This window comes from Neolamprologus multifasciatus, chromosome 19 (genome assembly GCF_963576455.1).
Source record: "Neolamprologus multifasciatus chromosome 19, fNeoMul1.2, whole genome shotgun sequence".
In the NCBI taxonomy this organism is placed as follows: domain Eukaryota; kingdom Metazoa; phylum Chordata; class Actinopteri; order Cichliformes; family Cichlidae; genus Neolamprologus; species Neolamprologus multifasciatus.
In genome coordinates this window covers 7,572,576-7,595,136 of record NC_140457.1, presented here as the reverse complement: position 1 = coordinate 7,595,136, position 22,561 = coordinate 7,572,576, and positions in this window count along the sequence as shown.

The following is a 22,561-nucleotide window of genomic DNA, read 5'->3' as shown; positions in this document are numbered from 1 at the left end:
TCTGCAGATGTTGACCTGGTGAAGTCTTACAAGTGTTCTGGGGCATTTGAACAACAAACAGTTTGTCTGTGGGTCTAAAGGTTTACCTCTTGCAGGTCTCATACTTAAGCAATAAACTACAAACTACTTAATTAAGACACACAGCAGGCCATCATTACTTTGGCATATGAGTAAAAAAAATTTCAGTAAGGATCATAAGTTTCTACAAGTTCAGCGAACCCCCTCCCCCCATCAAACGCTATGATGAAACTCACACTGATGAAACTAGGTCTGATGAGGACATTCCCAGAAAAAAAGAAGATCAAGAGCTCCCCCTGCTGCTGAGGATGACTTCATTAGAGTTACCAGCCTCCAAAATCACCAATTACCACACTTCAGATTAAAGCCAACATCAGTGCTTCCCAGAGTTCAAGCAGCCATCTTAATATCAACAGTTGGGAGGAGAATGTGAATCAAAATGCTGCAATGAAAACTCTTCTGAAGGAGATTCGGACCTCTAATCTGTGGTTAGCTTTACCCAACATGCACATTTGTTAAAATCTGTCTTTGCAGCAAAAAATCTATTTTTATCTAGATGAAAAAGGTTGGCTTTCTGTAGCTACTTTTCTCTATCATTAGATCTGAAGACATTGGAGATTGGAGATGGGTTTTTTTTGTATTTTTTTGTAAATATCCAGCCTTCTATTCTCTGCAGCCTTCAATTAAATCTTTTTACAGTGTAAAGTTACTGAACCAGATCAGTTGACAGTTTGTGCTGTTGGTGTTATTTCAATCATTTTAAATACGTTTCTCTCAAAAATATTATGGCTTTCAGAAAAGTTAATTTTACTAAGCAGTAATCCGAGTGAATTAAATGTTACTTAACACAATCCAAAGTTAGCCGCCCAAAAAGCAAACATTGTTTGATCATTCTTTTTTACTCTGACTACAGTAATTTATGAAATGAGCATCATGTTAGCGTCAAATAGATTTCTATGTAAATCCTTCTGGCGCAAGAGGAATCACCCCCTGCTGACCATTAAAAAGAATGTAGGTTTAAAGCAGGCGGTGATTATCTTTGCTTCTTATTTTAAATCTGGAAACTGTTTCTAGAAGTTTCTAGATACTGCCAATCATACTTGCTGTTATTAGCTAAGAACTAATCAACCTTCTTGTGAAAAAAAGCCCTTCTGGCTTCAAAAACCCAAGATTGTTATAACCATGAATCTATAGTGGAGGCAAACAGCAGGCAATGTTATTGCCCTGTTCATCTTTTATTTACAGTCTTTTGCTCACAAAGTAAACACATGTTGGAGATGCATGGTGATTAGCTCACCACTTATGCAGTTAGCAAAATGGGTGCTCCAGATGGCAAATTTTAGTGTTTACTTTTAGCAAGACTTAAACACAATTCCTCAAAATGATTTCTCATTTGCTCAAATCTCTAAAATGTAAATGGATGCTAGAGTCTACATAGCCAGCTTAACAGGAAATGGACCTTACTTATCCTTTAGTGCCCACGGCTTTGGAATTATATTTTTAGTAATCCTTTGAAGGTGTGATGCTCTGTCTTCATATTTTTTGCCAATCCAATATTATATATTATATAAAGGAAACCAAAATGACATGCTGTTGTAACTGTCCTTATTATTATATTATTAGAATAGATCTTATAGTGGTGCACAGAAGGCTGAGTAGTCTGGAGTAAAGAGAGAGGAGTTGGCTAGTGCCTGGTGGCTTAATGGTGCATTGCAAAAATAATTACTCTGTCTGCAACAGAAACTTATAGAGTCTGTATAGCACCTACTATACTTACTTTAGGCCACACAGAATAATTAACACTATAGCTGGAGCTTCTCTGGGACTTTCTCTTTTGTGATCAATTTCTATTCAGATCTGTTCCTTTGGCCGCGAGGCATGCGGAGTTGTTTCCATGCAGCTGCACTGACAAGGAGAAGAACTCGATAAACAAGATCAAATTGCACAGACAGACAGGGGATGAGCTGTTGCTATGGCAACCCCCCTACACCATTTCTCCCCAGAATCAAGATCCCTCATTGTAGATGCCGACGATGCGGGGGAGTCTGATCTGGCAAGATTTAGGAAGTGACAGACAGGCAGGACACTAGTCACTGTGGATAATCTGAGGTGGGTGTCATGACCTGATGGCATCAGTACTGCATATAGTTCCTTTGAGTACTGAGACAGCCATCACAGAAAGCTTTTAATAGTGAGGGAAAAAACTGGAGCAAAACCTCAGCAGTGGTTTCTGCATAAATATATAAGCAAATTATGAGCAGAGGAGAACAGACATCAGCACACCTGCACATGTCTCAATGCACAGCGATGAGTGGACATAATCACTGATATACATGCTGAAGTACTGTGGGTTATAAACTGCTGCTATGCTCATTTGATTTGCTATGACCTGAGCTGTCAAATGCTTCCACTTTGGTGCAAACCACTTTGAAAATAATGCTGAAGTAGTGGAGTTTTTTTTCACTAGTCACCAGATGAAGCCAAAGAGCTTTACTTGCTGTTATCTTATAACTTTTCTGGAAAATTTAAAGCCTCACTTTTGGTGTTTAGGCCTCTGCCATATTGGAAAGTATCGCTAATTAAGAGATTAACAAAGAGCTCCAATTTCATACATTTGGATGGTGTATTGTATACAGAAATCAGTGTTACCTATTCAGTCATTGCATTTGACATGCACAAACAGGTAGCAACACCCCTGTTACAGTTGAGAAATTCAGTTCATTAAGTGAAACTGGTGAATGGGATATTGTGAGGATGGTGACCAGCTACAGCAGTGTTAGCACACCTGGTCATTTGAAGCCTTAAAAAATAAATTCACTTGCTGGTCTTTGCTTTTCCATCAGAGGACCTGTGGCTTTTGTTAATTCTATACTGGCTTAATTTCATCCACCCTTAAGGCTACTGCATGTAGCAGTAGTAATAGTAATATGCGCTCATCTATTCTCTTCTACTTATCTAATTCAGGGTCACAGCAGGGCTGGAGCCTATCCCAATTACCATTGGGCAAGAGGTAGGGTACACCCTGGACATGTCACCAGCCTGTCACAAGGCTAACAAAGAGAGACAGTTGCACAGGTTACCTGATAAAAGACAACTTTTCTGCAAAGAGTTGCAGTCTAACTTGACCTGACTTAAGTCACTCTCAGAGAGATTGTTGAAGGTTTGCAAGTATTTGCTGTCTAATTAATAAATGCACGTCTTTCTGGTTACATGTACACAACACAATATGCTGCAAACTTTTTTTTTTTTAAACTCTGATCAGGGCTTCTAATTAACTCAAATGAACATTATGTTGCAATTAGTGAGACTTGAAACTGACCATTCAAATCATTAAGCCTAAAAGCAAAGTCTTTACTGTGCTTCCGCTTAGACTTCGAGATCTATTTTTGCAACTAGAGGTTCGCCTCTGCTGGCAATTAGAAAGAATGCAGGTTTATGGCATTTCTGCGTTTGCTTAATTTTCCAGACATGAATAAATAGCTTCTTTGTCTGTATTAAATTGTCATATAGCCACTTTTTACATGTTTGAAATCTCCACATCCTGAGATTGACTTAACATTTTAAAGTTCTGCTGCACGATGAAAAAAAAAGACACTTGATGGCCATGCACATGAACAAACAGATGACATTTTCCATCGGCCTGCGACCGGCCGGCATCATTACACGTCCATCCTCCCTCACGGTGCCTCTCTTTTCACGGCCCTGTCTCTTTCAAACCTGATTTTCAGCAGACAAATACTGAGAATATCAGGGAAGATTCGACATCAATAAATGAGGCGTGCACAGTGGTGACGTCAATGGCAGAGACTGCCAGTATAATCGAATGTCTGTCCTCTTGCTGCACTGGGATACAAACAGCGACAGCCTTCATATAAAATTGTCGTCTGTGTAGTTCTATTGTTATTTCCGTATTTTCCTCCAAGGAAATTAGTCAGCCAAGCCTTGATTTATTGATAGCCATGAGATCCAAGTGTTGCTGCTTGAAAGTTAAAAGAAATAATTAAAAAGTAGTTATAACTTTTAAAACAAAAACTATTTAAAGAGGCCATTTAAAAAAAAAAGTTGTAGGTGGATACTAGCTGCATGAGAAATGCTAAATAAACAGAGTGATATTTACATCAGAGAGGAGAACAGGGAATATGATATAGGTTACATATCATCCAGAGAAAGCAGTGGGAAACACGCCCCGTGCTCTCTGTTGACATCTCTCACTTGGATTCGTCAAAACCAGGCATGTGCAACTGCACAGCAGTAAGAGCTGAAGTGAGCTCCCGCCTGCTCTCTGTAGTTTAGACTGAATGGATGTGATGCTGGGGCCATTTTTACACTGACAACCAACTGTGTAGCGGGGCTGGATCATCAGTCAACCCTCCCCCTTCCTACAGGGCACCATCGCTCTCCTTTACTTTCTCCTCTGCCTGCTCGCTTTACGAGGAAGGGATGTGCTCGGGATGCACAAGTGGGGAGGAAGAGAGCTGGGAGATAAAATAAATGTTGATCCTGGCTCTCAAGTCATCTGCTGGATAGTGAATAGAGGAGACAGGCAAACGCACACAAAAGGTGGAAGAGAAGAACGGACTGTATTGCATTAAAATACACAGGGGATAGTTACCTGAGCAAACTGCTGCTTACATAATATCTGCTTTAAACAAGAGACAGACGCACTGAAAATGTGTGAAAGCTGCTGGGAAAACAAGTGATGCAAGCTCGAGGTGATAAGAGCCATTTTTAGTAAAGTCCCTGAAAAACTATTATAACTCTCAACTGTGAAGCCATCAAACCTTCAGTTCTTATACACATGCAGGGTATAAATGCTAACAGGGGGCATTTTACTGGAAATTCCTCCAAAATGTTACATATCACACTTTGATTTTACATAAAGGCTGGCTTGTAATACCTTTTGAGCAACAGTTTGTTATTAATATACTTGGTAGTGCCATTTTTTGTATGTTCATTTTCCTTATCCTTATTTTATATATGTGTTATTTGTTAGTGTTCCCACTTGGTGGGGGTGTCATGGATTTGATTAATAATGAATTAATCAGGTTAATACAACTGAAGGACTTTCCCTTGTGTTATATTGTGGTTTAATTGCTGTATCAGTACTAGTATGAAAGCAGCTGAAATGATTTCATCAAAAGTAGTTTGTTAATTTGACTACCTTCGAGAATTGGTACTTCACTAATGTCTCCAGCTAATTTATAAAAAAACCTAAATTGAGAACATTGCAAAGAGACGCTAATGGCTCCAACAGGTTGCCAATAGCGGCATCAATCTTTTATGCTTTACGTGTTCACAATGTGCATGATGTCATCAAAGAGAAATTAGCTGGTGATATCCAGAGTAAGAGCATAAATGGACAATGCAGCTGGAACAGCGCGTACCAGATGAAGATGCACCATCAGCGAAGACTCAAAAAATGTCTTTCAGAGAGTCTTAAGAAAGTCCCTATAACACATTAGCTTCGGGTTTAGTGTTAAGGTGGGCTGAAGTGTAGACATTGAGTATAGCTTTTAATAAATCTAATAAATAAATCTTTATTATTAAATCCAAAAGCAGATAAAGTAACAATGGGAAATGTAGGCAAAGGGAACACAAGAAACTCAACAGAATCAGGAGACAGGCAGTCTGGGCCTTAATTCTTTGTGGCATAGACTCAACAAAGTGCTGGAAACATCCTTTAGAGATTTTGATCCATATTCACATGATGATATCACACAGGTGCAGCAGATTTGTCGGCAGTACAGCCATGATGGTCCACCACATCCCAAACGTGCTCTATATTATTCATGCCAGCTATCTGTCACTAGCACGCTATGCTACAAAATGACCTCTGTTTCCCATTTTTATGCTCGGTTTAAACTCCAGCAGGTTATCTTGACCATGTCTACATGCCTGAATGCATTTGAGTTGCATCTATTATGATGGAATGCAATCATGTCTCATAAATATATAACCTATACTGTGGATGTTACTGGCTACTAATTTTCAAGTTAAAGAAATGTCAAAAAACAACCCCACGCCTCGTGCAAAATTAAAAAAACAAAAGCAAGTCTGTGTATGTTCATATGAGACTTATTTGAAACCCCTATTCCCATATTTCAGTAACCAAGTAGCATTTTTTAAGCTGCTGAAATGTGTGCCACTTTGTGTCATTCATAAAATCACACACAAAAATTCAGATTGAAGAAAAGAGTGAAAATTACTCCAAAAAATATGAACACACAGTTTATATCTTTGGTGGTTAGACTCCAATGAGAAGCAGCTTCATAGAGCAATATACCAAATGAAGGCAGGAAATAGTGACTGGACACCCTGGAGTCTAAATGCTGCTGGTGGTGTTGCTGTTGGCAGTAGCGGTTTTAGATACGGGCGACATGGGCAGTTGCCCGGGGCGGCATCGTGGTGGGGGGCGGCATCACGGGCATCGGCAAAAAAAAAAAATGCTTGTACTCATGCTTCCCCGACGTCAGCCAGCGCATATTGGGAATGGCACAGGCACTGATCGATTTTCTATCGCCCATTTGCTGGGAGTAAGGGCGCCCTCCGTTTGCGAGGTGCGCCTGCTGCTTGTGACACAGGGAGGAGAGGGCGGGGCGGCGGGGGAGTCTCTGGCTGGCTGGAGCGGCATCTAATAACCAACTCGCAAAATAAAACAAAATTAAAACAAACCAACAAACATGAAAACACCAGACATCATGATACAGACTTATAATTTGCACCGATGTTTTTTCAAAATTCTGTACACGAAAAGTGAGCGCGAGAGCCCTCGGTGCGCCTGCTCGCTGCTGAAGTCAAAGTAAACTTTATTGTCATCTCCGCTACAGTCCAGTATATAGAGAGACGAGACGACGAGGCTCCAGTTACAGCAGTGCAAGTAAACAAACAATAAATATAAGAAGAGTAAGAAAGTAAATACACACTTTAGGACTCGGGGTAAAGAGATCAATAACGATTTAAAATTTATAATTTACAGTTTGATGATTTAAAGTCTCACACACAACCCGTCGAAAGGGGAGGAGGGGCCTGCTGCTTCCAAATAGAGCACATTTCATTCATAATGTTGTAAATCCAAGCCCATCATGTATTCATGATTTGAGTCCTGGGTTGTGTGAAATCTCAGAAATAAACCAGAAATAAACAAAGTGATTCTGTGAACTAAGGTGTAGGTCTGTTAGGTTATGTTGTGGTGATCCTCGAGTTGGGGGATTTGTGTTCATACTGGAGTGCAAAATTAAAACCAATGGAAGATGGACAAGAAAAGTTCTAAGCCATCAGGTGCTCAGTTTAGAAAAAAGAGAAAAGAAGAGGAGGAGAAACGAGCAAAAGATACAGGTAAGCAGATGTGTGATTGGATAATGGCAGGTCATCCTGAAACAATCAGAATCAGAATCAGAATACTTTATTAATCCCTAAGGAAATGATGTGCGTTACAGTTGCTCCAAGAAGAAATGGTAAAAATAGCAACAGTAACAGACTAAACTCCAAACAATACATTATGTTACAGATTTTAATATTAATTAGTCATTGTCAATTGTTGATTTGTCCTGTTCTCATTATATTATTATTATTAAATTATATGATGAATTATGATGGCTGTTTGGTAGCCGTTTGCATACTATGCATACTCTCTCTCTTCATATGTGTGTGTGTGTACAACAGTTTTATGTTAATGTACAATCCTTAATATGTTTTGTGTGTGGTTGGGGGGGGGGGGGGGGGGGGGGGGCGCCAGAGGGAGTGTTCGCCCAGGGCGCCAAACAGGCTAGGACCGCCACTGGCTGTTGGTGTAAGAAGGTAGACGATAGCGACTTTAACATCCGTGCGGAACATATTATATGCAAGTTTGCTCTGACACACGGTAAACACGCAAAGTAAACTGACATTTAGCAGTAAAACTGCTGAGGTGCTCCCTTTTCCTACACGAGTTTCTTATCCTTCTTTTTCTTTTTCTTTTAAACACAGCAAATATAAATCTCCACACTTCCCCTTCAGCCTGTTTCAGGTTATTATTTTCTATCAGGTCGATACTGAAGTGTAGCAGGAAGTCAGAATTCTCACTTCAAACAGAAGAATAATAGTTTGCCTTATTTACATTCGGGCCACGCTGGGCATTAAAACACTAAATGAATGCAGTGATTGTGTAGAAAAAAGACACAACACTGGGGAAAATCAAGTTTTTATGATAATGCAGTGAAGGGTGAAAAGAACAAAGTAAACATGCCAGTTATTTCAGAAGTTCTTAATTATCTTTTTTTTTTTTTTTTTTAAATCTAATCAGGCTGTGGAAGATGTCACATGCAGAATGTTAATGCAGAAAATTACAACTAATTAAAGATTGGCAGATTTCCTCTGCTACATCTCAATAGTCCTAAAATAAATGCTGCATTAATGGCCTGAATTAAAATCCAGTCATTCTCTGTTCCAAAGCAGTCTATACCATGCACATACTATGATTAAAACATCACTGCTAAGCATACACATTCATATTTATGCTGCCATGAAATATTTATCACCTTTAAGGTGAGAAAACTATTTTGAAAGCCTAATGTATCAAACTGCACAAAATTGCAGCCTACTTTTCCCCCTGACATTTGCAATAAAAATAATCACATCTTGGCATTTGGAAATGTGAATCTTAACTCCCCTCTTGGATCTACCGTGGGAGAATCACTAAGCAAATGCTTTGCTATCCTTTTTTTTTTGGCTCAGTCAGCCTGACATTGAAAATCTAAGCAACTAAACAGGGGTAAGCCAAAATAACATCAAGGCCACAATTCACTGCTGAGGCTTCTGGAGGTGACGCTCAGAGCGACCGCAGGAAAAAAATACATTTTAAGCAGTCTTTGAAAGAGTATCAGAGTATTTTTGTCTTATTAGTAATGTTCATAAAGAAATTACAATAAAGTACGATTCAAACGATTTGAACATGCTGCCCTAGCACAGATTTCGTTTCCTAGTTGAGCATGAATGCCAACCAAAACTTTATACGTAAAGATGACGATTAGCTGGCACAGTCACATCACTTCAAATCATGTTTTCATTGTTGCTTTTTACTTCAGGCACAAAAATTAGCTGGTTCTGGTTTTGGAAAAAATTCAGAGACGTTTGTTCTTACCTGAAACAAGCTTCACTACATTTCCCTTGGTTACTGCAGTCTATGTGTCCTGCATGAATGATGGTATCAGCCTTTGGTATCATGGTAAAGACGTTTGAGTTACTTAAATTCCCTGCAGGCTGATAAATGACCCTTTAACAGTGCAATAAGATGTGATGCCTTAGGAGCCTACATCAAGCATCATGTGACAAGCTGAAGGTAAGAGGCTTGAATGGATGGGGAGATGTTTATGGTAAGCTGTGCTATTTAGTGACTGATTTATGGTAGTGAAATAAGACAATACTGACATAGTTCAAATTCTGATAAACATAGCAAACAATTGTCAGTTTAGCATCCTGTTTGCATTATATTTATCAGGTCGACAGACAGATAACGAATCTCCTTTCTGTTCTCAAGGCTCTCGAGATGATTGGTGAATCTTTATATTCACCAGCTAGCCTCCAAGTTTACATGTCAGCTGTTTGGTGTTATTCAGGGAGTATAAAAGCTGGATATACTGTATAAACCGTAGCTAAATTGAACTCAGATGTGTGTTTACATGAAAGGGGTGCCATGGGCCACATAAGTAACTATAAAGTATAATAAAAAAAAAATATGAGGAACTTACACATATAAAAAGAAAGAAAGAATCGCAGCTGCTCCAGATAAATCGGGGTTGTGAGAGGACGATCACTGTACAGTAGTTTAGCATCAACAGTGCTCAGTGAATGTATGTGTACTTCAAGCACTTTGGTTAATAAGACTATACAATTTGAAGCCTGGAAAGAAAGCCATCAAACTGTGGAAGTTAACAGACTTAATATCACATATCTATCATTAAGACACACTAGATGGATCATTGAGTGCTTGAGTATTTTATCAAATTAATGTTTAAAGACGGTTTTAGTTTTTATTGTCTCAGCTGCAGCCTCAGTGGAGTTTAATGGTTTGAGAGTAAGTAGAGAATAAATATAAAAACGCAATGCAGAAATAGTCTACAGGCAAGGTCAGGAAGTACAAATAGTTGTTCTGTTTTAGGCTCATTAATGCTTATAGAACAATAAAAGATATTATAAAGTTGTTCATATTTTACAATATTAACTTATTTCTATTTATTTTTATTTATTTGTTTTTGTTTTATAACAGTAACAGTTTAGAGTTGCCTCTAAAAATTAATATCTCTTAGTGATCACCAGGGATATGCAAAGACAGGTGCTCCTGGAAATATTTAGATCCTTCAAGCGTTGGCACACAGGGGGGTTGGATGAAGGAATAAAGTATTTGGTATGCATCTATAGTTCAATACTGATGCTCACAGGGGAAACACAAAGACTTGAGATGTTATTTAAAAAAACAAACAATCAAAAAAAAAAACCTATAAAGGCTTCTTTTCTGTATTGTGCATTCTCTGTTCTTATTCACAGAAGTCCAAGGTCTTTCTGCCTCTGTAACAAGAGGGGATTTACAGCGTATTCACACCATACAGCTTATGGTCAAATATGACCAAGTAATGTACATTTGGTGAACAAGCGATTGGACATTTTTTGGGTTTTTTTGTGTGATTTTTTTGTTTGATTTACTTTGATAATTTAGCACCTTGCGCCCTTGCCAAATAGCTCATTTCTATTTACAATTAATATTAAGTTGGCAGAGGCTTGGTACACTGCACACTCACAGACACACAGGCACACACCTCTGCAATTATATGGGCAATCACAGATGATTAACACATCACCGAACCCACGGTGTGACCACATTTGCATCTTAGAAAGTAAACCGAACCTTTGAAAATATAAACATACTGATCGCTGCAGCTTTAATATCACTAACAACATTTAGTTGATATAAATGCTAACGATGTAGCCGCAACTAGGAAATAAAAACTGGTAATAGCCCCACTGCACTCAGTGCATGGACTGAATAGATAAATGCGTGAAATACATTCTCCAGTGTCACAGATATTCATATTTATGCCCGAATGAAAGCAGCCTTCATTTTACTTTTGTTTTCACAGTTGACCTCAGCTCCGTTTTGTCACTTTAAAAGCCCCCTGAAAATACACGGCATACAGCACAGAGCTTTAACATTTCTTTGTCATTAAATTGCATTATCAATGTTCAAATCGCATCAAGCAGATTCCTGACAGTCTTGCTGCAATGAAGGAGTACTTCAGAGCGAGGAGGTCCATCCCCAAGCCATCATTAAGGGCTGCATTCTGTTTTACAAATGAAGGAAAGATGCTGAATATTAGCTGCACAATTAAAATGCATTAAGCAGAGTTGTTTCTCCTCCCCAAAGCTGTGTTGGTGCATCATTTAGTGACTCGTAAGCTTGCTTTTCTAAAAGACATTCATGCTCTGCAGCTAAATGCACTGACCTGCCCTCCCCCTTCAACTTCACATCAGGCGTGTGACATGCATTTTAAAGCATCAGTCCAAGTGCTACAGCATTTTCACTTAGTCCACACTGTTCTCAAGAGTCTCTCCCAGGATTTCCTGTTTCAATCCTGTTCCTTTCTGCTGTGACTTCAGTGACGGAGCTGTGATTCGAGGCGATGCAGGAGCAGCCAAACTTGGCATGAAAGTCAGTCAGGGATGTGTCTTACAGCGAAGAAGAGCTGAAGATTCAGTTCCTTTCTCTGGCATCTACAAGTAACAAAGGAACAACACGCGCCAGCTCTGAATCCATCTTTGGTATTTCAAGCAATCATTTGAACAAAAAACAGCATCCCACAGCCTCTACCTCCCTGTATTCATCTGCAGAAATTCAGTGAAATTGGGTTCTAGGGTAAAGTTTTGTGCTTTTGTTTCTGTCTTGGAGGCAGAGTTAACTTTTCATGACTTTTATTTTACCCTGTTGACACAGAAAATACTTGCTAAAGGCATCTGAATCTAAAAAGGCCTTCAGAGAAAGAATAGTGGAAGGATTGAGTCTACTGTATTGTTTTCTGACTACATTAGACCTCATCCCCGCTTGTGCACAAGTTAATCATGTGATCAGAATGATCTAAAATAAGAAAATTAATCTGTCACTAATCCTACAGCTATAGGGTATACACCTGCACATAACTATGTGAATATATGCATATAAGGATCTTCTCTCAGATCAGCATAGAGTAAGAAACTGGAGGAGATTAGCTCCTTTGGATGCAAATAAACCTTTCACTAATCCAGAGGTGAGGTCTTTCCAGCTGATAGCTTGCAGTTATGAATCACCGATTTAAAGCTGCAGGCCAGAATTAAATATTACCCCCCCCCCCAAAAAAAAAAGAAAAAAAAGAAAAAAGAAAAAGCAGAGAGGTTTGGCAAACAGCTACTGTTGAAGCCTGGCCATTATTTTTTATTCCTGTCAAATTAACTTCTAAATGTTAAGGCCTGAGATTAATATGGACACCACACGTGAGTGATATTGACAGGTGACAAATCAGACTGTCATCGTGAACTCGAAAACAAAGGCTCAAAATTAAATAAAAATCGAAAGTGAATACAAAACGTGACCGAGTTGTGCTGTTTATTTGCATCTTTCTGGAGTGTGCATAGATATCCTGCTTTGAGAGTGACAGTTGGTCCTGATGCATGGTTTCTGAAATGGCTGTGAGCTCATTTCTGCGTGCTCTCCTGTCGCAGTCCAAAATGGCCCTCAAGCCATCAGGAAATGTCTCGGTGCTCCCAAAAGACTCCCCACATGTGATTGAGATTACTATTTTTTGTCTTGTAGAAACCTTTTCTCTCCCTGATGGCACAGCACAGCCATCAAACGCCCTCACTGTGAGGGTCAAGTTCAGGCCTGTGCCATCCTCCTGGGGAACACATGCACACGTACACTCATCTCTTGATGAAAATGTGGTGAGGAATCTTTTTCTTCGGTATACCATCTTACTTGAACAGCATCTTCCAGAGTTTCAATACCACCCGTGTCTCTGTAATGGATCGTGGATATTTTTGTCTCTGCATCCTCATGTTTAGCTTAGATCAGCATTTTTAAACACAAGACTGCACTGGTGCAAAGGTCCTGTAAAAAGAAAAGCCTAATGGTGTTCTGAGAATACAAGTAACCCTCTTTACTCTTTCTACCAAAGGCTACTGTATCCCAAAGCAGGACAATGTGTCCCAACAAACCTCTTAGGGACGGATCAAGGAACACAAAAAAGCCAATTTTACATGATGTGGCAGGAAAAAGCCGACCACAGAGGCTGAGGTTTTACCCTGGAACTCAAAGAATCAGAACAATCTACTGTGTGATCACAGGATGCAACAAGACCCCACTGTATACCTCTAGAGGACAAGTGTCCATAACCTAGTGGGTCAGAGCTGCACTAGATTGCCAAAAGTAATTGCTTGTCTGCCTTTGCGCACATATGAACTTGAGTGACACCCCATTCTTAATCCGTAAGGTTTAATATGATGTTGGCCAGCTTTACAGCTATAACAGGTTTGACTCCTGGGAAGGGGAAGGATGTGTTCATAGGAATTTTTGACCGTTCTTCCAGAAGTGCATTTGTGTCAGAGACACTGTAATTCCCAGAGGTATTCAAACAGGTTAAGGTCAGGACTCTGGAAGGTCTTCCACACCAAACTGGCTTGAAGGCAGCTGCTTGGGCCTGGAAACCCATTCCATGAACCTTTCCATTGACTGCACTTGAGCTAATCTGAAGGCCACATGAAGTCTGGAGGTCTGTAGAAACTGACTCTGCAGAAAGTTGCCAATCTCTGTGCACCACGAATCTCAGCACCCGCTGACCCCGCTCTGTGATTTTCTGTGGTCTACCACTTAGTGGCTTAGTTAGTGTTGATCCCATTTGATTCCACTTTGTGGAATAAAAATAATAGACACATTTTTGTCAGCTTCCTGGTGAATTAATGTAAAATGTAACTCTTAACTCTAAGTCTAACTAACTATCTCCCTCTGGGCCAAATATAAATGATCAACTAACGATAGCAAGCTGCTTTTATAAACTGCATAAATATATGCAAATGCACAGACACCTGCTTTTTAAGGCTAAATTGCAGACTAATAAAATACTAGAAGTCTTGGGATATCTCTTAGTATAATTAACCAAAAAGGAAGTCATATCATTTATCACATTAGGAACACAGTAAAAGGCACAAACAGCACAAACTCAGTCAGCTTTGTTTAGTTGAAGTGACGCCTGTCAGACTGCTAGCAGCTATAGCTGCCTGTGTTTACACACACCTGCCATTCAAAGTGGACATGCCTCCAAGTTAATACCGTTTATTTCTGTTGTAAAGTCTAACAGTTTAAAATTGGAGTCTATGGGGATTGACTCGCTTTTTGGAGCCGGCCTCCAAAAAGTGGCCAGTAGAGGAACTGCAACTTCCGAAGCTGTTGCACGGTCTGGAGAATGCCACTTATCTTGTTTATATAAAAGCATCTGTATTTAGTTTTCTCATTTATGCACTCATTCATTTCACATTTTCAATTTAAAGCTGCACTTACCAATCATTAAAGTTTTATGCCAAATATTTTGCTTGTAATGACAAATTGCAAAGAAATACTCAGCTCTCCTCTACGAAGCATTTTCAACATCATTATTTTGTTTTTCTGCAGCTCAACTGTTTTGGTTCACTCCCTCCGCTCTCATGGTTTATTTTCTGATACAGCTGACAGTTTCTGTTACCATTGCATTCACTGTACCTTAGCTGCTGAGGTCTAAATAGAGACACACAAACTTAGCAATATGCTGGCAAGCACACTCGTAACTTTAAGCATCTGTAACGACAGATAGTTCCCTGAGAAACTGGTGAAAATCAAAACAAGGCAAAACCAAGCAGCAGATGCAAACAGTAGTGCCTAATTTAGAGTCTATCCAGAGAAAAAAATTTACAAGTTTGCATGATAGTTGTATGCATGATAAACAGTAAGCATTTGAAAAAAAAAATCAAGCTTGAGAATTTTAAGATGTCTTTTTGAACAATTATTCTGAAAGGCTTGTTAAAACCAGACAAACACATGTTGGCAGTAAGCTTTGTCATGCACTTTGTTGTAATCCATCTCAACACAAACTTACAACAGATCATTTTCAGTCCAGCTGCAGAACATTTGCATTCTGATATGCTCTCTTGTAAATTACAGCCCTGTAGTTCAGCTCTATAGTGCATGTAAAATTGCTTTAGAAGTTCTAATACTTCTAATACAGTTGTTTACAGAACTAGAGAAAATATAGTAGTCAGTGACTGTGCTTAAAAATACAGCACAGCACACCTGTCCGTAAGGTGTGTACTGTATCTTTAAGTGAAAAGCAGTCTTTTCACTTCATAAAGAAACATACTAATTGACCATGCTATGGTCAGATCCCCGAAAGAGCTCTCTTCTGGGACCACGGTCACAGCTGGTGTGCCTCTACCGGCATTTACACACCGATGATTATCCATCCGGGGGTCGTAGAGCCTCACATCTCTCCCCTGGCCCGGCGGTCCGTCACGGTTGCAGCTGGTCGCACATGAGTGATTCGGAGCTCTGCGGTGTTGATAAGCCTGCTGCAGTGGAGGTGCAGACGAGGTGAAGGGTACCTCACTTTGGCTTTAAATAGAAGATGAGCATACTGTGTGTGAGCCTGTCACACATGCTGCAAGTGCACATTTGAATGTGTTTTGACAACTGTTCAGGGACATTTGAGGGCGAATGTGATGTTTTCTCTACTTTATTGCACCTAATAATATGTTTGAGGATTGTCTAAAAGCTGTTGCCCATAGATTACAGAGCTGACATTTCTGGCTTCCATTTCCAATTCTTGCAGGATGATGACGAGACTGCATAATATTAAGTCACGCAGCCAGTCACAGTCATTATATGACAGGCTGATAAGCATACAAACCTCCCTCATACTTACACACGGAGACCATTCCTCCTTTTCTGGCTCATTAACTTCAAGGAAGAGGATTTCAGGTTTTCAGTTGGGTGTGGTGGTGGCCACCTGCTCCTTCTATCTTAATCGCTAAATTGATTTCATTACCGCTATAATTGGATGGCCTCAATGACTCTCTCGGGGAGTTTAAATCACCTGAAGGCCTGATGTTGATGCTTGACTTTCCTATTTTTTCTGCAGGCTGTTGAAAGGAATATTGTTTCCTCATAATGTTGTTTCATTTAGGAGAGAAACCACCGGCACTGTAATTAGGAAGAGTTCAAAGGGCTTACACAAGGTGTGTGTGTGTGTGTATATATATATATATATATATACACGTACGCACATACATACATATCTATGTATGTATGTAATATATATAGCAGTTAAATATTACCAAATATTAATAATAATTCAACAGCAAAAAGCATGTAAGCATGTACTTTACATGTGGCTGAATTTCCTATCTTAAGGAACCATATCCTAACCACATCAGGATATCAACTATTTAGATTTCAGTGCCCAAATTTACCTCAGTTTTTTCAGGCGTCTCACTTCAATGAGCACCTCATAGAGAATTATTTGGATTGACTTCATATTTTGTGACTTTAAATGCCTCACAATGCTAAATTGTTAAGGTTTTGAGTGTTCATTCAAGGATCCATTGGTGATGTTTTCGTCTGTGCTTAAGACAGAGCCCTCCTTGGACAAATGTCACATTTGAACATTACATGTTTTACACATAAAACATAAAATACGGCAGCTTCGAACTTTCACATATGGAAAGAAAGTGAAACTTGTGTTTCTCTACAGGGGGTTCTGTGGGGTTCAGATCTTTGCTTTGGCTGGTCCACTAAATTAGAGACTTTTCCCAGACTAATCGAGCTTTGTCATGTTGAAAAAACAAACTGTTTGCTTCAACTCAGGTCACGTAGCCTCTCTTGTATTTGGCTGGATTTATCTTTATCTCGGTTCCAGACAGTCTTACTGTCATTGTAAATGCCAAAAAAGAACTCAGTGGCATGATGCTGCCACCACTATGTTTCACTGTAATGCTATGACAGGGACATGCGCTTCCTGCTGCTACTACTACTACTTCACATGGTACATGATGTTCAACTCAAAGAGTTAAAAATTTCCTCATCAGAACATCCCATATGCTCTCGAAGTCTTAAATTCTGCCTGGCACATTCCCATCCAGCTGGCATGTGTTTTTACTCAGTGGCTTACATCCGTCTGTACTGTAAAACTGATGAAGCACTGCTGAGATGTTTCTCCTTCCAGTAAGTTTTCTAAACTCTGCAAAGGACCTCTGAAGTTCTAACAGAACTTCCATTGTCCATATGGTGTACAGATCAATCAAAGAGGGGCCTCCGATAGGTAAAGTACAATTTATTAATTAGTTTATAAACACATTCAAACAAATGTAAAACAACGCAATTAAAGAGAAAACAAATAATGAACTATTTCTCCTATTTACCCTTCAAAAAGCAAATGTGTTTTCAAATAAATAAATGATTTATGCCAGTTCAAAACATGGTATGTTTGCCACATAAAGTTATTCTGATAAACTTTCTGTTGCATCCTTTACGAAGCTAAATAATAGAGCCCCCAAAGCCTTTCAAACATATACTGCCTTTCTTTATAACATTACGTTCTTTCTATTGGAAGGTTGACAAGCTTTGTTGTATATAGTGCATAATGAGACATACCATTTGTTGAAAAATAAAACATAATAGACCCCAGCTGTGCAGCCTGATAATACAGCAATACATTTGGACATTTTAACCACCCACTATCAAAAGGCAGGTATAATAGAGAAAGGACGCCAATCCCACTAATAGGATTTGATTTTAAAGAACAAATCTGTTGGAGGTGGCAGAGGAATGTATCGAAAAAGACAAAGTTACTGTGGTAACACATTGACCTTAAAAACATTGATTCTACCAATTGGCGGAACAGAGAGATATTTATCAGTGATTTCTTTCATCACATGTTAATAATTGATATTGACAACATTTCCCACTTTTGTTTTAGTTATCACTGGGAAGATTTAACTGTATGTCATGGTCCAGGGTCTGACCCACTGTTTTGTGTTTATTAAGCAATTTATATTCCTGGGTTATTTTCTGCTTGTGTTTATTCTTAGTTCTTAGGCTTTAGATTCTTGTTTCTTTGCCTTCCCCATGTTCCACGTGTTATGTCTTGTCTCCTTGTTCCCTTTGTCTTCCCGGTCAGTCAGGTCTCTATGTCTCAGTGTCAAGTCCGCATCACTGCGTTATACTTCCTGTTTTACTTTGACGGTCCCTCGTCTCATGTCAGTGTTTCTAGTTTTGCTTCCCCTTGGTCTTGTCATGTTTGATTTTTCCCAGCTGTGCTCTCCTCCTGTGTCTCATTCCCTCGTTTTCCATCAGTGTATTTAAGCCCTGTGTTTTCCTTGCTCTGCATTGTGTCGTACCCTCACAATGCAGTGTGTTTTTTTCCCCCCCTTCTGTATGCTTAGTAGTTTTCTAGCTCTGTTTCCCACTTTAGTTCCTTACCTTCCCAGAATGTTAGTGTTTATATTTTAGTTCCTGGCTTTCTGTTTTGTTTTTTCTATGAAGAGTTATCTACATCAGAAATAAAGCCGCCTTCTCTTGTTCACTCCTTTGTTTTGAGGCCTGCGTTTGGGTCCTTATTCCTGCCTGCCACACAGCACATCATGACACTGTAGTTTTTAACTATTGGTTATAGTTCTGTAATTTTCACTGGGATACAATATTGCTTGCTTGTTTCTTTTTCCTTTTACCGCATATCTTATATTCCCAAAATATGTTATTTTGTTGATTTTATTTTAAATGCAGAATAAGATCAAAGGCTGGATCTAATTTGTGTAAAAACGTGCATTTATCAACTGATTCAGTGAGTCCACTGATTGTCATTAGTTGGTGTTGAAAACATGTTTTTGGTCGACTGGAGTGGCATCTGGTATGGTCTTCTGTTCTGTGTTATATGTTCAGAGATACTCTTCTCCATAACTTGGTTGCAATGAGCCGTCCTTCTGCAAACCCACCTTCTCTGTAAACCCTAGAATTGTTTGTATGGGAGATAATCGGACCAGTTCATTTACCCCCAACATCATCCCATGTTCAAATTCACTTAAATCTTCTTCCCCATTCTGATGCTCGGTTTGAACTTCGGCAGGATGTCACAGTGATGTTTACATGTCTAAATGCATTGAGTTGCTGCAACATGATTGGCTGATTAGATATTTACATTAGCAAGCAGTTGCACAGGTGTGGGGTATAAAATGGCTGGTGAGTGTGCTCTGTTCTGTGGATTGTGGGCATTTCAGGCGGCAGCTCTGCATTTTTTCAGAAGTCTCAGGAAGAGACTCGAATCTTTCTGTATTCAGTCATGCCTCAGGTGGTCACACATCCAGGATAATTAAAGCAAACACGCAACTCATAGCTATAATTTGCAGTTCTACAACAAACACTTCTCTAAATTCGAGTTTTAATTTTTCATTTAATTTTGATTTTTTTTTTAAACTAAAAACATTTTTTGACTTTGTGATCATTCACAATCACAGAGCAAACAAAATGATCTATTGAAAATTAAAGATTCAAGACACCCGTGTGTCTTTTAGTGTGCAAGAAAAATAGTTTTCCCTTTGATCTCATCTGCACCTGTGTATGTGTGTGCTGCTGAATCAGATGTTGTTGGCACTAATCCACTGTATTGATTATGTCTTCCAGCTGGGGTATCTGACAGTCCAAACAGAAGTCATTATTTATTAGTTTTTGACCATTTCTCTAACTCAAAGCATAACATCAGAAGCAGTTTGTGAGAATCCCTGTTTTGCACAGAGCCTCTACAGATGATATTTTTCTCATATCAAAATAAAAATAACTTCCTGCTTTAGTTCAGCATGTTTGCACATATTTGTGTCTGTGATGTGCCGCTTCTTCTTTAGTTAAGACACTGATGAGTGTATTTTCTGACTCTAAAAAACATGGCGCAGGCTGTAACTGATCCACCTAAACAAGCGTGAACGATGCTGGAGAAAGCTGAGTAATTCTGGAAAGTGACTAGAGGGGAATATTCACAGCTTAGTACCATAATTTAAAGGGAAAAATAACTGACCTGTCAACATTTTAGATGGAGGTGACTAACCTGAGACCACAAAGCTGCTCCAAAAGGCAGCATAATCAGTCAACTTAAGCCTAATTCAGTTTTTTAAAATGCGCAATTATAGAAGACCGTTTTTAATAACCTTTAATCCTGCGTCACTTTAATACGCACATAAATAAAAAGCAAGATAGACGATTTTAACATTATAACTGAGATGATTTTGGGGTTTTTTTTGTTTTTTTTAGAAGAGGTGCATTTATTTGAACAAGTGGTTGGAGTAATAATTTTTTAGAAAATGCCAGCTGCCATGATATGCTTATAAACTCTGTCACACAGACCTGCCAATTAGGGCTAAACAAGCAGAATTCCACTCACTAAAACTGGAACACAGATTTAATAGATGGTCAGTGACAGGTAACCACACATAAGGTCATATTATTTGCTTCATAACTGCCTTAAAAATGCAACAGCTGCCACGAAGAGGCAAATATGCTATTATAGAGCAAAACCTTGGTTGTAGAAATGACCTGAAACTATTTTGTGTTTTTACAAAGCAAAACAAAATCATAAAAAAAGTCTTCAGGTTCTTTGTTTGGTTATCTAAGACCGAATTGTTTTTGGGATATCTGTTATAATATCTGTGATGACATTTAATTGAGTCTAAGTGTGACTGATATGATAAAATAACTACTCAGAAAAAAAATTACAATAGTGAGTGCATGTGAAATGACTCAACTTTGATCAGTTCATCCTGAAATTTACACGTTTGGTTCTGTTCATATTGTTTAAATTTAATTTAGGAGCCACAACAAAACCTTTGAATAATGTCAAAAAAGTCCAAAAAGCATAGCCACAATGGCATAAAATAAATCAAAATCCTTAATTAAAACCTAAGAATACAAAGATTAAGTGGAGGGACAAGACTATTTATTCACATGATCAGAGAGGCAGAAACAGCTGAGGAAAGACACAGGTGCAGATAATCAACGCAATCAATGGGCAGCAAGTAAAACTCAACAAAACCCAGGAGACAACTACCAAAGCAAAACAGGAAGTAATGAGAGAGGTGAGACAAGAAAACCATACAAAAGGAATACCAGAGAGGCTAGAATAATAAAGCTGAACTCTTCACAAGAACAGGAACCAAGTAAACACAGAAACCAAGGATTGAAAAATATAACAAATGGTCAAACTTGTAATACACTCACTAGCTTTTTTTTGTTAGGTACATCTGTTCAGCTTCTTGTTAACGCAAATATATATAAGGAGCCAGTCACAAGTTATTTACTTATTTATGATGTTACAGGAAACCTCTTTAAAAAAAATAAATAAATTTTATTTCAATAGATTTTGAGATATAAGACAAACACAATACAAAATACTCAGAAAACGTTGCAATGCTCATGTTCTAGTTTCTTTTTGCAGAGCAATTCAGATGAACACCAGATTTTGCGTCAGATGTACATTTATCTATTGGCGATAAACGACTGAATTCATTTTGCTGGAATAAATGTGTCTGGAAGAAGTTTCTTTGTAAAGGAATACTCTCAAAGTGCAGCAGGAGTTTTATATAAGAATAAACCTACAGGATTCAACATTGCATGGAAGCTGTAAGCCTGAAGAGGCTCATTATCAGACTGAAAGACATTCATCCAACAGCTTTTCCATTATGCAGACGCTTTACAGCTTGTGACTTGTACATATCAAATGCTATATTTCATAAGCAGTTCTGATTGAGAGCTTTCTTATCTCTTATAACAGAAAGAAAATGGAAATGATCTGGCTAAACAAATTAGCTTTCTCAGCAAACCTCTGTCAGCAATGCTTAATCTTGTATTGCATGACAGTTTATAATTTTTTATATTGGATTACATATTAATATCATTAGGAGGACGTGCCCCTTTAAAGCTGGTGCATTAACGTTGCATTAGCCACATCACTGTAGAGAAAACATTTCAACAAAGTAGAGCCGCAGTGGATTCAACTCAGGATGTTACAATTAGATTTTGAGCATTTTTGCTGACTGAGTTAACTTGAGTTGATTTTCAATTTATGTCTTTGCCTTTCCCTTCTTTGGGCAAGGGTGGTAAAAAAAATCCACAACACCCCCCTTCTATTCACTTCTCGTAAGTACATGGGGATCTGCCCGGCCCGGGAGCCGCTGCCAGTCCCCTTTGAGGCCTTCCCCAAACCGCAGCACCACTAAATGGTCCCTCATCTATCATCGCTAGGGATGGGTACCGGTATCCGGTGCCATGATGGCACCGGTTCTGACATAAACGGTAGTAACCAGACCGAAAAGCAGCGCACATTTCGGTGCTTTATTTCGGTGCTTTTTTTTCCTGAGATGTGATACACTTTGAATTCTAGCCAATCATTTTACGTTTCCGGGGATAGTAGGCGGGTCCAGGTACGTACGTTCTTTTAGAGCAGAGCTACAGATTAAAAATGCCCAAGGCGAAGCGGTC